At 40.7% G+C, this 15,285-nt stretch overlaps 1 protein-coding gene and 1 long non-coding RNA gene across 2 annotated transcripts in view; one reads left to right on the top strand and one right to left on the bottom strand.

Annotated features, from left to right (window-relative positions):
* STEAP4 (STEAP4 metalloreductase) overlaps positions 1-3,651 on the bottom strand; it is a 22,286-nt gene extending 18,635 nt beyond the window's left edge. Inside the window, exon 1 of the mRNA XM_007111014.4 lies at positions 3,434-3,651. The gene's annotated coding sequence lies outside the window, so the exon portion shown is untranslated. The remainder of the gene's footprint in view (positions 1-3,433) is intronic.
* Positions 1,600-15,285, top strand: part of LOC129392136 (uncharacterized) — a 131,146-nt gene continuing 117,460 nt past the window's right edge. Inside the window, exon 1 of the long non-coding RNA XR_008617401.1 lies at positions 1,600-1,640. This is a non-coding gene — a long non-coding RNA (uncharacterized lncRNA). The remainder of the gene's footprint in view (positions 1,641-15,285) is intronic.

Below are 15,285 nucleotides of genomic sequence, written 5' to 3' on the forward strand. Positions count from 1 at the left end.
CCCTCTGCTGCGGCCTCTCCCGTTGCGGAGCACAGGCTCCGGACGCGCAGGCTCAGCGGCCATGGCTCACGGGCCCAGCCGCTCCGCGGCATGTGGGACCTCCCGGACCGGGGCGCGAACCCGGTTCCCCTGCATCGGCAAGCGGACACGCAACCACTGCGCCACCAGGGAAGCCCCAGGATTGCATGTTTTTGACAGATTTATTGAACAGCCTCTCTGAGCCAGGCACTGTGCTACACAAGAGGGATAAAGTGATAAACTTTAGACTGACCTTGTCCTCCAGGGGCTCCCAAGTTGGGGAAGATGTAGACAGAAAATCAAACTGCTGCAATACAACGTGTGAAGATGTTGCATATAGAGAGGAGGGGAGCTATTCTGCCTGGGAAGTAGGACAAGAAAGTTTACCAAAGTCTGTGCATAATTGCTTCAGCCACTGCTTAATTTGGGCTCAAAACTGTTTCCACACCCTGTAAAATGAGAAGTATAGATGAAAGATGTATAATCAGTGTGGACCATTAGCCATGCCCTCCTATTCCCATGCTTCTCAGGGCTTGTGCCATCACCAATGAAACCATGGTTGGAACACGTGGCCCTGTGCTTGATGCCATTTTTTTCCTTCAATATTTGGAGCTAAGGTAAAAGAGATGTGTTCTAATAACCCCTTCTCTAAGAGGAGTGCTATATAGTTATATTAAGTTACCTCTTAGCTTTCTTTTTTTTTTTCAGAATTATAGTTCCTGACTTATCAAAATTATCCTTTGCAAACATTTACCTTCCTTATAAGATGAAAAGTGAACTTAACTTCATCCTGACATGAAGACTGATCATGTAATCTACATTTCAAAGAAACATACTTTCCTCAAAATAACTTTTCAGAAGTATGCAACCATGAAAGTTTAGTATGATAAGGCTTTTTTACACATGGCAGACTACACTCTTCTAGAACAATGTGGAGAAGCATTCAGATTAGGATGTCATGTCCTGCCTAGGTAATTAGGGTGGAAATGCTTCTTTGAGTAGAACATTGCATATTTTTTGCAGTGATGTATTTCTGAAACATGATCTTCATACAGTGCAAGCATTCTTTGTTCCTTTTTCCATAATGATTTTGGAAGAACAAATTGCTTACGTATGTTAGCCAAGTATGTTTTCTTACTATACATTGTTTTCAGCATTAATTATCCTTTAGTTATTTACTTAGCTTTATTCCTTCCAGGTCTGATTTCTTCTCAACAAAAGAACAAGTGTTAATTCAAATCATTTTGGAAATGACCTAAAAGTCATTCAAAATTCATGGTAGGTTGAATACATCATGTGGAAATGTTCATAGTTAACTGTCTTCATAGTTAACTAGTGACCCATTCTCTTTGGATGTGCAGAGCACAGAAGGACGTACAAAGCACAGAGTCAAACAGGTGACTTCAGAGGCCTTGTAAACTTTATTTCTATTACTTCTGGCCTAACTACAACTTCAAAAAAAATCCCACACAGAAAACTTCACTATCCACAACCTGTCCTAAATTCTTAGAGTAGGAATTATAGGTAGATGTAGTTGCAGACACTTAACAATTGACTTCCTCTTCAGAGGACAACCCAGAAGAAACCTACAAGTTGCCCTGGCAAGCCTTCAAGTTTGAAAGGTGATTATATCTTTTTTTTTTTTTGGCTAGCAGATTATTAACTTTGTGAAGATTTTAAAAGGAAATAATTTTTAAATAGCAGTTGACAAAAGATGCAAATGACTTATAAAGATAACTGGATGGTGAGGATCATGAAACACTGGATGTGTTTCTAAGGGTGACTTCAGAATCAACTACTCAGGAAACTTTAAAAAGAGAATCTACACTCTTTTAATAATGTCATGAATAACGGTAGAGTGATGTGAGGTGGTCCTTCAGGAGATGAGGAAATGTAGAGTGACTGTTCAGGATCTCCTCCATTTTGGAATTCTATGACAAATGAATCTATTTTTCTTAAAACTGTTCAGAACAAGGCTCAAGGCTTAAGGTCTTCAATGTATGAACAGGCTTATAAAAACGTATTTGGTTACTTCTAACAACAGTTAGCAAGCTTAAGCAAGGCAGGAATCCGAAAATCATTCTCAAGTTAGGGGTCAGGCCTCGAACATGCTGGTTTCTGAACCTTAAGTTGCCGTGTGAACTTCAACAGCACCATAAATGTTGCCAAATGGACAGAGTGCTATGACCCAATTCCTCCATACACATGTTCCATTTCCTATACAACCTTGAAGCCTGATAAATAGGGAGTGCTTCATCCTGCTTTCTGGGTTGGCAGTGTTTGCCATGCAGGTAGAATACAGGCAGGTAGAATTTCATACCGTGCTAAATCAAAGCATTCTGAAAAACTCAGGGCCTTGCAAAAAAGTTACTGCTTCAAATAAATGTGCCATTTTATAAAATTACACCTACTGTATCAGAAAAAAAATGTTCTTTCATATGAGTGACATTTATATGACTGCCATTTATAGGGAATAGGACATTCTCATACAGCAAGGCTGAAGAATTGGTTTGGAAAGCTGAGAGTATTCTCTGAATGATAAATGTGGTACAAGTCTAGATACTCAGTGGGGAAAGACTGTCTCTCCACAGCTGGGTAGTTTCCCTATAAAAGTGAAACCTGCATTATTATGAAGAAAGTAATTACTTGGTTACACTTATAGCATTGATGAAATTTTCAGTGTATTTCAAACCTGCAAACATCTTTAGTCGTGTGTTTTCACCTTGTCAGAGTTGGATTTTGTGGCTGCTCTGGTCCAAGAGCCTTTTATTTTACATGTGTGGAAACTGAGGCTGAGGTACTGAACTTCTCATTAGAACTAGGAATAGAATTACCCAATCCACCCCTGCCCTAGTCTCCATCCAATTCACTTTCCCTTACACCAGTCATCTTTTAAAGAAAGTTTCTAAATTACTATCCAGAGGGAAAAACTACCTTCCAGCTGCCTCTGGACAAACAGGGAACCAAAGGCTTTATTTACTCTAAACAAGTACATTCCAAACAATATTTCTCTGGAAAAGCAATTAATCACTAAACTGCAGAAGGACATTGGAATCAAGATCAAGGATGGAAGCGGTTGCAGATCTCAGGACACATTTTCAGCTCTTGGTCAAGAAGCGGACTCAGATCTAGATTGCCTTTATCCAGAAGTAAGATACAGAGAGGAATCCAAACCTCCAAGTCTTCTTCGGTCTTGTCTGCACCCCGGGGGTGAAAGTCTAGGAAGCAAGCCACTTGTTGAATTGCTTAACTCATCTGGCCACACCCTTGGGTGGCCTTGCACCTTCTTCCCAGGGTGAGCAGGTTTGCGGAGCGGGGTCCTGGAAGCAGGGGTTCGAGGTGGGCGGAAGCTGATAAGGGAGGGGAGCCCTGTGGCGAAAGGTACAAGGCGAAGGCTAGCAGCAGTGTGACCCACCTGCGGGAGAGGTGTTTCCCAGGCAGCTGTGGTCCAGCGTGGCTGCTGCGGGGCGCGCTGAGTGCCGGGCCGAGAGGGGACGCTGTGTGGCGTTCAGGCTCGGGGCTGCGGTTCGCCGCTCTCGTCGGTATAAGAAGCCGGAGAGGGGAGGGAGGGCCCACTAGATTGCGCAAGAGAAGCGGTGAAGAAAGCAAGCGTTTCCAGGAAGAGTTCAAGCTGGGAATCCTGGGCAGCTGGAAAGACCAGAAATTCCGGTGCTGCCACTGCCGCTATTGCTTCAGATGTCGCTGCTGATCTCTGGCCAGCGGGGTTTTTAAAGCGTTTTCCCCAAACCCCTTGGGAATATGTGCATCCCAGGCTGGGAGAGGCTGAGGAAGACCCCTTTCCTAAGGAGCCAGAGGGGCCGCTCTGAAGAGCTGAGAAAACACCACCTGATTTAGGCACCTAGGCATTTCCCCCTGTGCCATAGTGTCTTAATTCAGAGGTGACATCTTTCCCCTGTGCCTGGAAACCCTCTTTTTTTTTTTTTTTTTTTCTTCCAGGGAGGGGGTCATAGCCTGGATGATCATGAATTTGGAGGTCTTAATTTAGGTAGATTAAATGGTTCAAAAGAAACAAACCAAGTGAAAGAGAGGGATGATCATACCTTAATACACAATAATATATATTGAACTGATAGTCTTTCTACGTAGGAAGAGCTCAAAAAACACAGCCATCGTGGTTTAAGATTTAACTAACCATGATAATCTATGGGACAGAGCACTCCTGCACTCCCATGCTCTGTGGTCTAGAGCCCAGAGTTTTCCCAGTCTGTCTCTCACCCAGTCACCTGGTCTTAATGGCATGCTTGCCAAGGCCCAGATGTTCAGCCACGTGGGAGTCCTGTTCCCTGCACTTTTGAGCCAAACCCCCCTTTGCCTAGATTGCAACTGTCCCCAGAGCATCTCATGGAGTCAGCTCAGATCCCATGTCTTCCAAGAGGTCTTCTCTGAGCCACTTGTTACAATTAATCTTTTCTTTATCCATACAGTGTAGTTCATTCTTCTACTACAGAAGTTAGAATAATTTGTCTCTTAAGAAAGTTATTGTGTATCTCCTCTCCTGGTCTGCAAGCTTTGAGGACTGATGCCCTATCCTTTTCAGCCTGGAATTCTCCACCACACCTAGCACAGTAGTTGGCATATAATAAGGTACTCAATATTTATTGCACTCATTAATAAATCTACTGCCAATTATTGTATTTTGCAAAAAGTTCATCTGGTAGTATTCTTTCGGCAAGGAAGAACTTAAAAAGGTATTCATTGCTTTTATAGCATCTAATTTTCCCAGTTTGAAGACTCACAGGGTGAGAGAAGAGGTGTAACTAGGAAAGAAGGCTTCCTGCTGTGTCTCTAAGAGGCCTCACGGTTGATCAACACAGTTCCTGTGACTTGCCCCTGGTCCGGCATCTGCAAGACTTGTGGGCACAGAAACTTGATTCTTAGCACACTGAACCTGGTACTTCCAACTAGAATGCTGATTTGTTAGTTATCAATGGAGTATAAAGCAGATAGTTACTGTGAAATATGGTTGCTGAGGGCACCAGGCATTCTGGCCACCACTTGCTCTCCCAGTAGGCATATCCTGTGGAAGGCATTTTATGTAGAAGGCTGCTCCATAAACAGGGGAGTGACTTATAAGGTTGTAACGTTGCTGGCATCTAGCCATCCACCGTTCACACCATGGTGACATATATGCCACCAGAAGCAGACAGCTGATGTCTGTGGACCAGGTTACCCTGGTTTCTGGGTAGTGTTTGGCTCCATTATGAGTTGACAAAATGGAAAATCATATTCCCAAATGCAGCCTCCAACTAATAACAGAATCATTTCTTTATGAACTTTAAGATGGACAAAAAGTTTTAAAGCTGATTTTTATTAGAGGCAGATATATTTCAGTTATGTAAGCTCTTTTCTTTGCCAAAGGCAACTAGAGTCCCAAAAAGGGAAGATTAAAATTAGTGGAATATGCAAGATAGAAAAAAAGTTGTCTTTATTAGTACCAAACTTAACTTATTTATCTTGTGGTTTGAGAATTGACTTTTCCCTTGGTCCCAGGAGGGACACACAATTCATAGCTTTCCCAGCCTTTCCTTTAACCTTTACTGTGGGGGAAATTAAGCTTTCAAAGACACCAGCCACCAGAATAAGCAGGGATTTTCCCTTGGCAGGATTCACTGTCCTCCCTGTAGCCTTATCATCGGAACTCCAGATAAGCCTTCCCAGATGTTGCACACCATCAAAGAAGTCCTCTTCAGAGATTTCCACACGGACTGTGCCCTGAGTCTTTCCGGCTACGTCCTCTCTTGCCAGCCTGCTACCTTCATTTCTCCATATGGTAGAACTTAGGAAAATCGATGAAGTCGACCTAGAGCCAGGGTTCAGTAAGTGTTATTAAGTGATTGGATAAAAGTGTGCCTTTAACATCTTGTATCTCCTTTTTTTCTGTCATTTTCCTCCTCTCCAGGGACCCTCTTCTGTTCAGTCCCAGGTCTTGCCCACTTGGCCCTCAGAGTGCACCACACATTTTTATGGGGTGGGGCTTTTAAGACGTGCTGGCTCTGGAGGTTACTGACTTGATAGCCTATAACTAGCATGTATTGGGGAGACTGTCACTGACTAAAGATTAACCCTGTAGCTATTTGGGGGGCAAAGAAATTGAGGAACCCCTAGAGATGTCTCTGCCTATTCAGAGAAATGAGTCTCTGAAGGTGTGGATTTCAGGTACTCTGAGACATAGTTTTGAACATGGGTATATGAATGTTTTTGTTTTTGTTGTTTGCCCAGCATCCAGGGCCAGGAGGAGGGTGAGGTGAGTGAGGAGCGTAGGGCATACAGTTTGAGGAGAAGCTCACTGTGAAAACCAAACTTTCATGAATCAGAAAATGTGTGCCTCTTTAAATTTTGCCCTGTTGGTGCTTCACTGACCTCCTCTTGTCCTAGCCTTGCAGGATCCCTTTCCTTTCTGCTAATCATAGCCCTATTTTTCTTTGAGAAACACGCTTGCACAATCCTTGTGGTCCAGGTAGAAGTGGCAGCACTGCTGGGGTTTCAGGAATAGACCCATGACTTCGGCCTGGCCAGTCAAAGCACACAACTTTGTCCACAGTGATTGGCTCAGTGATGACATGTGGCCTAAGCTGGGCCAATAGGAATCTTTCCAGGAACAACGCACACTCTTTCCAGAGGGTCGTGGAGCTGCTGGAATGTGGCTGTGAGGAGAAAGTGAACCTGAGAAAGAAGCCACTTCAAGGGAAAGGAGAGCAAAGAGATGGGAAGAGACAGATTTCTGAAACTGTTGGAACTCCATACCTGAAGAGAGCTCTCTACCCTGGGCTTTTAAGTTATGAGAGTCCATATTTGTATAGTCTGTTTTTTGTATAGTCCTGCCTACTAAAATGGGATTGGGTAGAATGAGAAGGGCACCTGATCAGCCTTTGTTCTCCAGTCATACTGCCTACTTAAGGTGCTTTCATCACACAAAGGGATGCCATTTGTTGTTTGGAAAAAGAACACAAAAAAACCCTGAGTTTTCTTGTAGCATATCTGGGATGTAGGTAAACAATCAATCTCTGCGGCTGAAGCTTCTCAGCTACTTCCTGGTAGACTTGAAATTTAATTTCTTGTCCCAGCAAGAAATTGTTTTTTTCTACTTCTTTCCTGCTTTACCGGGAGGTGGGCTAATTGAGCCACCCACCCCATATGCCCCTGAACTGTAAAACGGTAAGGGGTACAGTAAAGAAACACAGGCCATGGACCTGGTTTTAACCTATTTTTAGGATTCCTGCCAACACACAGCAGGAAGCAAAACCAAACAACATTTTGCCACCCACCTGTACCCAAAAAAAAGTCCTGATGGGAAAATATGCCAGACACTGACAATAGTGGAGACTAGGCTAGGAGATGATGGCAGGAATGACAATAAAGAATTTAAAAATAAAACATGCCCTAAAGAAACTCTCACTAGAAATTCAAGAGAAGGTAAAAGTGGAAGAGTTGAGTGTGTGAGATAAGTAAATAGTAATATTTTTAAAAATCCCTGACTACAGGTGAAGGGAGCTGCTTCTGGGAATTGGAAATGGGCAAGAAGTCCCAGCCCTCTGTATCTAGTTCGCTGATTCTCCAGGTCACAAAGTCTGTGCTAATGTTGGAGATTCCCAGGCCACTCACTGGTAGGGCTATGCACTGATCATCCCCACTCGAAATCTGGATGTGACCCAAGCCACACCTGCTGACCCCAGAGGAGGTCACTTAGCTATGATGTTATCAAAGAACAAGATGTTCAAAATAGCTTGAAGAGATGGAGAAACTTTTAAGTTGAGTTAATGTTTTGATAATCGCCACTGTTATTAACAGAGGTACTCTACTGGTAATCCTAAAAGTGAAGATAAGCCATCTCAGCTTCACTCCAGCCTCCTGGTAGACACGCTGACTTATCAGGCTGCTGGAAGAGCTATGATTCAACAGTGGATTACTGTTAGTACCGCAGGTGTTATTGGTAAAGGCAATTCCAGCCCAGCCAATCTACGCTTGGTGCCAGTAAAGGAAGGTTAGTTGGATTTTCAATTGCTAAAGAGGAGAAAAAAATTAGAGTGCGTGTAGCTTCATGCATTGTCCTGTTCCCCTTCAAAGAGAATTAACAATGAGCAGATCATAGGAGGAAAAAAAAAGGACAAGAAGAATGAAAATATTAGGCATATCTTTGCATAATTTTGACTGTTTGTAAAGGTTAATTGCTTCTACGAGTTATTTTTCTTGGGATAACTCTAAAACTTTATCATGCTGGTAGGGAAATACCAAATCTAGGTGATTTATTTTATATTCACAGATTATTTGCTAAACCATTGATTTAACTACTAGATTATTTTGGGTTATATAAAACATCATTTTAAAGAATTAGTTAAAATATTTGACAAAATGATGCACAGGTGCAAAATTCAAGATATGAAAGGTGTACTTGAAAAAGAATTTTCCCCCAGACAATGAGTTTTCCTGCCTGGAGGCAACCATTTTGATGATTTACAGGCTCCTTTCACAGACAGACTGTGCATATAAAAGCACACATACTTATTCTTAAAAAATACAAGTGGCAGCCTACTAGTCGCATTCTTCTACATCTTGCTTTTTTCACTTACTGTAACTCAGAGATCATTCAGAAAAGAGAAGTCAAGGCAGTTCTATTTGAAATTACACACATACACACCAAGCTGCCTTCCCTTGCTCCTCCTTTCTTTGTGTTATTTCTATAGCACTCATTACTTTGTAACACACTGTACTTGAATTACTTATTATGCTTATTGTTTGCCTTTCCCCTGGAATGCAAGTGCAGTGAGCACAAAGAATTCTTGTGTAATTTGTGCTTTGCTGTATATGTAACACCTAGAAGGTGACTAGTGCATAATAGGGTCTCAATAAAGGCATAATGGACTGGTCTAGATTTTATTTCCTGTGTTTAAACCTATTCCTTTGCAATTAAAAAGTTATTTTAAAACTGAAAAACGTAGGGCAACATCAATTGATGTAAAATCTTCACTGAAGTGTTATACTTTTTGAAAATACTGTGACTATTTCTTCTTCTACCCCACCCGTCTCAACTAAATCAACAGCTGTTCTAAAACTCATATTCCATTCTAGTAAGAAAACTTCAAAGGATTATTGTAGGCAGTCATAAATCTTCTTTATAAAAACAAAAAAATATTGTTTTTTCAAATATTGTTTGAACAATTTCAACAAATATTGATGAATTAATGAGTGAATAGTTTGAAGGGAAAATGATGGACTGATAGAAACCTGTAAAAGAGGGATGTAGAAATTTCAGATCTTTGAAATCATTCACGTCAAAAACATTGGTGAGATTAAACCTGTGCTTCAGCAGCTAAAGTGAAATACTCAAGTAACTGCCTCTGCTGATTGCCAGACATTTTTGTGCTAAAGTTGTTCAGAAAAGGCCAGATGCCTCCGGCTGGTTTATCTCTTCCTATTCCCAGGGTTCTGCTTTTTTTCAGACTTTTTTTCATCTATAATCTTTTCATTTAATTACTCCTTTCCCAACTCCATATCTCCTATGTCTTCAATAGCATTTTGTGAAAATATAATAGAGTTCTTGGACCTTTTTTTGGTAAGTGTCTCTGTAGTGAGATATTGCTTGCTAAGTCCCAGGAGTTACAGTTGTCAATAGGCTGTGGAATGATGTCCAGGATTCATTATATGACAGGGAATGGAGACCACCCGCCTCTTCACATTTTGGAAATGCACAGCAGCCACGGAAAGAGCTTTGATTTCTCAGAAATGTCATCTGTGTTTTTATGTAATAATTGCAGGAAAAAAGAGATGTGGACATTTGCTTTCAATTGGCCTAAGTAAAAAATATTTTTATCATTGAAAAAAGGAAGTGGAGAAAAACAAAGTAAATGGCTTACTCTCCTAGTCCCCTTTAGATATCTAATTTGGTTGGGCTAGTGGCCATTTGGGAATATTCTTAATTTGTGTTTTCTTGCATTTTATAAAGCAGTGATAGATATTGTACATGAAAAAGGCCACAAGAGAAAGAATCTTTAGAGGCAGTGGGGAGGTAGGTTATAATTTTTTATGTCATTCAAATGTGAATTATATAAAACCCTAGATCAGAACTTTTTAACATTGAACTTAAACCCAGTGCCATTCATAACTTGATAGCTATCCCCCAAGAAGATCATTTATAAGCAAGAGAAGTATTTTAGTTGAACACTAGAAATTTAAATAGAGAAGTTTGTAAAATCTCATCAAAATCCACTTGCTAGAAATAAAAGCTTATTATTATTTATTATTATTACTATTTTTAGTATCATCCGTTGATCCTGGTGCCGACTCTTCCTCTTTATTTATTTATTTATTTTTTTTGCGGTACGGGGGCCTCTCACTGTTGTGGCCTCTCCCGTTGCGGAGCACAGGTTCCGGACGCGCAGGCTCAGCGGCCATGGCTCACGGGCCCAGCCGCTCCGCGGCATGTGGGATCCTCCCGGACCGGGGCACGAACCCGTGTCCCCTGCATCGGCAGGCGGACTCTCAACCACTGCGCCACCGGGGAAGCCCCCACTCTTTCTCTTTAAAGAATAAAGCATCATTTGACCAGAGGGAGGGAAACCAAGGAAAGGACACCTGAGAAAACCAAATTAATTCAGTCAAGTTCATGGACTTCAGTTGTAGGCGTGCTTTTAAGACCCTCACTCAAGGATGTTTTAGTTAATTCTGAGAAGTCCAGTTTTCAGGCTGCTATGCCTGAAAGGAACAAAGGAAGAGACAGGAAAACTTAAAAAAACCCAAAAACCTCTAAAAGTAGACTCAAGGACTCCAAACACAAGTGTCAGGAATAATTTATTGCAGGGGCAAAACAGTTGGGAAATACTGAGGGAATTATAATACATGTCATAATTAATCTTTATGTTGATAACATATTATGACCAGAAAAAATATGTTTGGCCTACTCCAATAATACAAAGAATTGTGTAAAAACCATCTTAATGGCATTTCTATCCAAAATGTTTGTAATAAAAAATTTAAGGTCAGTTTTTGATATTGATGGGCCCTCCTACCTTAGATACCACTTATGTAGTCACCTCTTCCACCTTTTCATTACTAACAAGTGCCACACTTTCACTTCAGACATCTCATTTTCTGATCATTACCTCTTGTCCATCCAGTTCACTTACCCTGTTTATCCCACTCTTGCAAGTTTCAAACTTCATCAGTACCTCCAATTCTCTGCCCTCATCATTTTTTTTTTTATATTCATCAGTTGTTCTTGCTTCCCCTGTCTTTTCACTTAACCTTCTTACCCAGCTGAGATTTCATGTACTATTATGCTCATTTTCTTGCAAAAGCATCCTGATTCCCTTGGCCATCTCTTTGTCCACTTTCCTTGCAAACATCAGCCCTGGTTTCACCCAACTAACTGCCCGCTATGCACCTCCAAGCAGCTAAACGTTGCTGGAGAAAATCCAACAGTTTTTGCCGGCTAGAGTCATTTCAAAACCGTAACCATACATGGCAAGGGCACACTAACTTAAGTGCCATCCTACTATACCTGCCAAACATATTCAATTTCTAACTCTCTGAAATGATACCTTAAACCTCTATGTCCCTTCCTGCCCCCGTCACTCACATGTTATGATCTCACTCTAGTTCTAAGAGTCCATCATATTCATACTTGACTCTGCCACATCTCTTTGCCCCTCTCTAAGGCCATTCCCTCCAGATATACTCTGGGTCCCACTTCATGCTACCTTGATGAAGACTTCACTCCTCGAACTATCCTCTTCTTTCTCTCAGTCATCAGTTTATCTCTCGCCACTGGCTCATATCTGACAACATTCAGGTAATGACTTAATACACCAACCTTGAGCATTTGTTCTTTTCTCAGGATGTTTTCATGTTGTAGTTTCTATCACTTCTGCTTGGAAAGGTCTTTTCTCAGATCTATAAACGACGGCCTCATTATTCTGGTCTCAGCTCAGCTTCTTAACCTTTGAGGATGTTTTTAGCTCAAAGTAGCTCTCCCATCCACCACCTTTCAGGCAGGCAGAGTATGTCACATTACACAATTTTATTTTCTTCATGGTACATATTATTTTATTTTTTAATCACTGTGTTTATGTATTTCTTTTCCCACTGGGGTAAGCTTATTGAGGGCAGGGACTGCCTCTTCTTCATTACCGTCTTACTGTGTTACTGGAGAACAGTGCCTGGCACAGCATAGATGCGAGATAAATACTGACTGATGGATTGACTGACAAACAAGACATTGTTCCCCAGCAACGCTCACTAAAAGATGTATTACTGTATTTATTCCTTCAAACAAACCTATTTCTGGAAGGCTAGTGAATAATAATAAGAATATAAACACCACTACTAATAAAAATGCTTATCTAGCACTCTCTATGTGCCAGATACTCTTCTGGATGCTTTCCAAATATTAACTTATTTAAATCTCACAACTCCCCTCTGAAACAGGTACAACTACTACCCCCATTTTACAAATGGGGAAACTGAGGTACCGAGTGCACCAGCACAATTAAGTGCTGTCCAAACTCAGGTTTTATTGTCGCTTCAGTGGGAAAAATATTCAGCAGTGTTTATCTAATATGAATCCCTTCAGATAATCACATCTGTAGGTGATCATTTCCATAAGAAGGAACTGCCATTTAGTATAAAGTACTAGGAAATCTTGTAGCTACCACTGATCACTGATTATACACTAGGAACAGACTATGTATTATGGGAGATACCAAAGAAGAATAAAACAAGGTCCTTTCTAGAAAGACTGGGGTAATCTATTTAGTAAGTCTAAGGACTGTACATCTATAAAGAATTGTATAATATCATTAAACAAAATGAACAAATTGATAAAATACACCTTTGCATGCATACTTCTAATTTTTAGATGATAACATGCTTTCTATTTTGAAGACATGGAAAATATTTATTAAGTTAGATATGTGGATAAAGGCCACATCACCATACCTTGGCACCAACTTCCCAAATCTTAGGATATATAGTGTTGGATCTAAAAAAATTTTCATATTTGGACATCTCCTCTCTTTGAACACAGACAGTCTGCCCTCTTTGAACACTATGACTGCCAGTATTAGTTGGTTTACCTAGTTCAGATGCTACTTTTCTTTGTACTACATTGAGTCTTTTCTCCCACTAATTTTGGACTTTATGTAAACATAAAAACTTTAGGTTAGTAGAGTTGGCTACGTACCACTAGATGAACTGTGAACTTATTTTTTTTTAAACTCACGAAGAGGTAATTTAAGGACCAGTATAGACAGCATATCTTAAACAATCCAGTCATAGCTCCTGCTTGGGTTGGGTGATACTCAGCCTATTTCACTGAAGAATTGAGAATATTCTTAGGCAACAGTGACTAAGGGGCCATGTCTCTTCATCCTGTTTTGATATCCTACACTGGCCCACACCCTCCAGGGCCAGCCTGGGTACAGCTCGCTTCAGAGATGATTGCCAGGAGTTCCTGGTTTGTGTCTATAATTTCTCAAAGTTAAGTCCCTAAAATATCTTAACGTTCTGTCTAAACTACACAGTCTGCACTAACTCTACTTCAATTCTGTAGACCCATATCCTCCCTGTGTTTACTGCACACATCTGCAATCCTAGGCATTTATGATATGCAATATTTTTTTAAATATAGAAGTATCCACTAATACTTGCTGTAAGGAGAAAAATGCTTTATGTTTTGTATTGCCTCTGATCATCTTTTATCAAAAGCCTCTGTATCTAGAATGTGTGGAATTTTAGGCTTCTTCAGTGTAGAAGATTGAATTATTCCCCCCACCCCAATAGATATATCCCCGTCCTCACTCCCGGTATCTGTGAATGTGACCTTATTTGGAAATAGGGTCTTTGTGGATGTAGTTAGCTAAAGATCTTGAGAGGAGATCATTCTGGATTTAGGGTGGGCTCTAAATCTAATAACTGGTGTCCTTATAGGAGAAAGGAGAGATTAGAGACACAAAGACACAGAGAGGAGAAAGGCAGGTGAAGACAGAAGTAGATAGTAGTTATGCGGTCCCAAGCCAAGGAAGGCCAAAAGTTGCTGGCAGCCACGGAACGTGAGAGGGACGCAGAAAAGATTCTCCCTCAGAGCCTCCAGAGGGAGCGAACCCTGCCAACACCTTGATTTTGTTCTTCTGGCCTCTGGAAGTGTGAAGGAATAAATTTCTGTTGTTTTAAGCCACCAGTTTTGTGGTAATTTGTTATGGCAGCTCTAGGAGACTAATACATTTGGTTTTAGGTGGGCAAATAATAAATTCAGGCTTGGGTAATGCCATGAAGATCCTTGCCTATTATTGATTATTGCTTCCTTTATGGTTCTTTCCTGTCTCATATATCATCAGATGCCCACTTTGGCTCTAGTACCTGGGTTAGGGGCTGTTTCTCCCAACCTTTACAGTAAAGACAACCCAATACTAGCAACAATCAACCTACCAACTAAACAAAAAAAAAGCTGTACTTCTGTGGTTTTGCTTTTTAAGTATTTCATGTGTGTTTTACATATGCTCTTATTAGAAAATTCCAATGATTATATTTTTATTAATATTTTAATGAACAATGCCTAACTTAGAATTTTGGTGAATTAAGTCTTTCTTCTGGTAGAATTTGAATCTAAATATTGCAGACAGAAAGGTACTTTAGCAAGGTTATCTTCGATACTTACGATTGTCATTTGCACATTTTGGATTTTCAGGATCCTTCTTCAGGGCCCTTCTGGGAGCCAGGTTAGTGGTAAAGTGGATTTCTTGGACCTTGCTTCTCAGAGTGTATCAGAGATTCTCCATATCCATGTATGTACTTTAATCTTTCCCATGCATGCCGGCAGCCTTCACAGTTCTATGTCTGCCCTCTCTGATCACTCAGTGAAGTCTTAGTAGTTGCGGGATTTAAAAACTTAATTTAGTTAATAATCACAGTTGGTGAACACCAATTGTATTTGTACAATTTTTTTTTAATTTTTGAATTTTATTTAATTTATTTTTTTATACAGCAGGTCCTTATTAGTCATCAATTTTATACACATCAGTGTGTACATGTCAGTCCCAATTGCCCAATTCATACACCTCCACCCCCACCCCCCCACCGCTTTCCCCGCTTGGTGTCCATACTTTTGTTCTCTACATCTGTGTCTCAACTTCTGCCCTGCAAACTGGTTCATCTGTACCATTTTTCTAGGTTCCACATATATGCGTTAATATACGATATTTGTTTTTCTCTTTCTGACTTACTTCACTCTGTATGACAGTCTCTAGATCCATCCAC

The sequence above is a fragment of the Physeter macrocephalus genome, chromosome 5 (assembly GCF_002837175.3).
Source record: "Physeter macrocephalus isolate SW-GA chromosome 5, ASM283717v5, whole genome shotgun sequence".
In the NCBI taxonomy this organism is placed as follows: Eukaryota; Metazoa; Chordata; class Mammalia; order Artiodactyla; family Physeteridae; genus Physeter; species Physeter macrocephalus.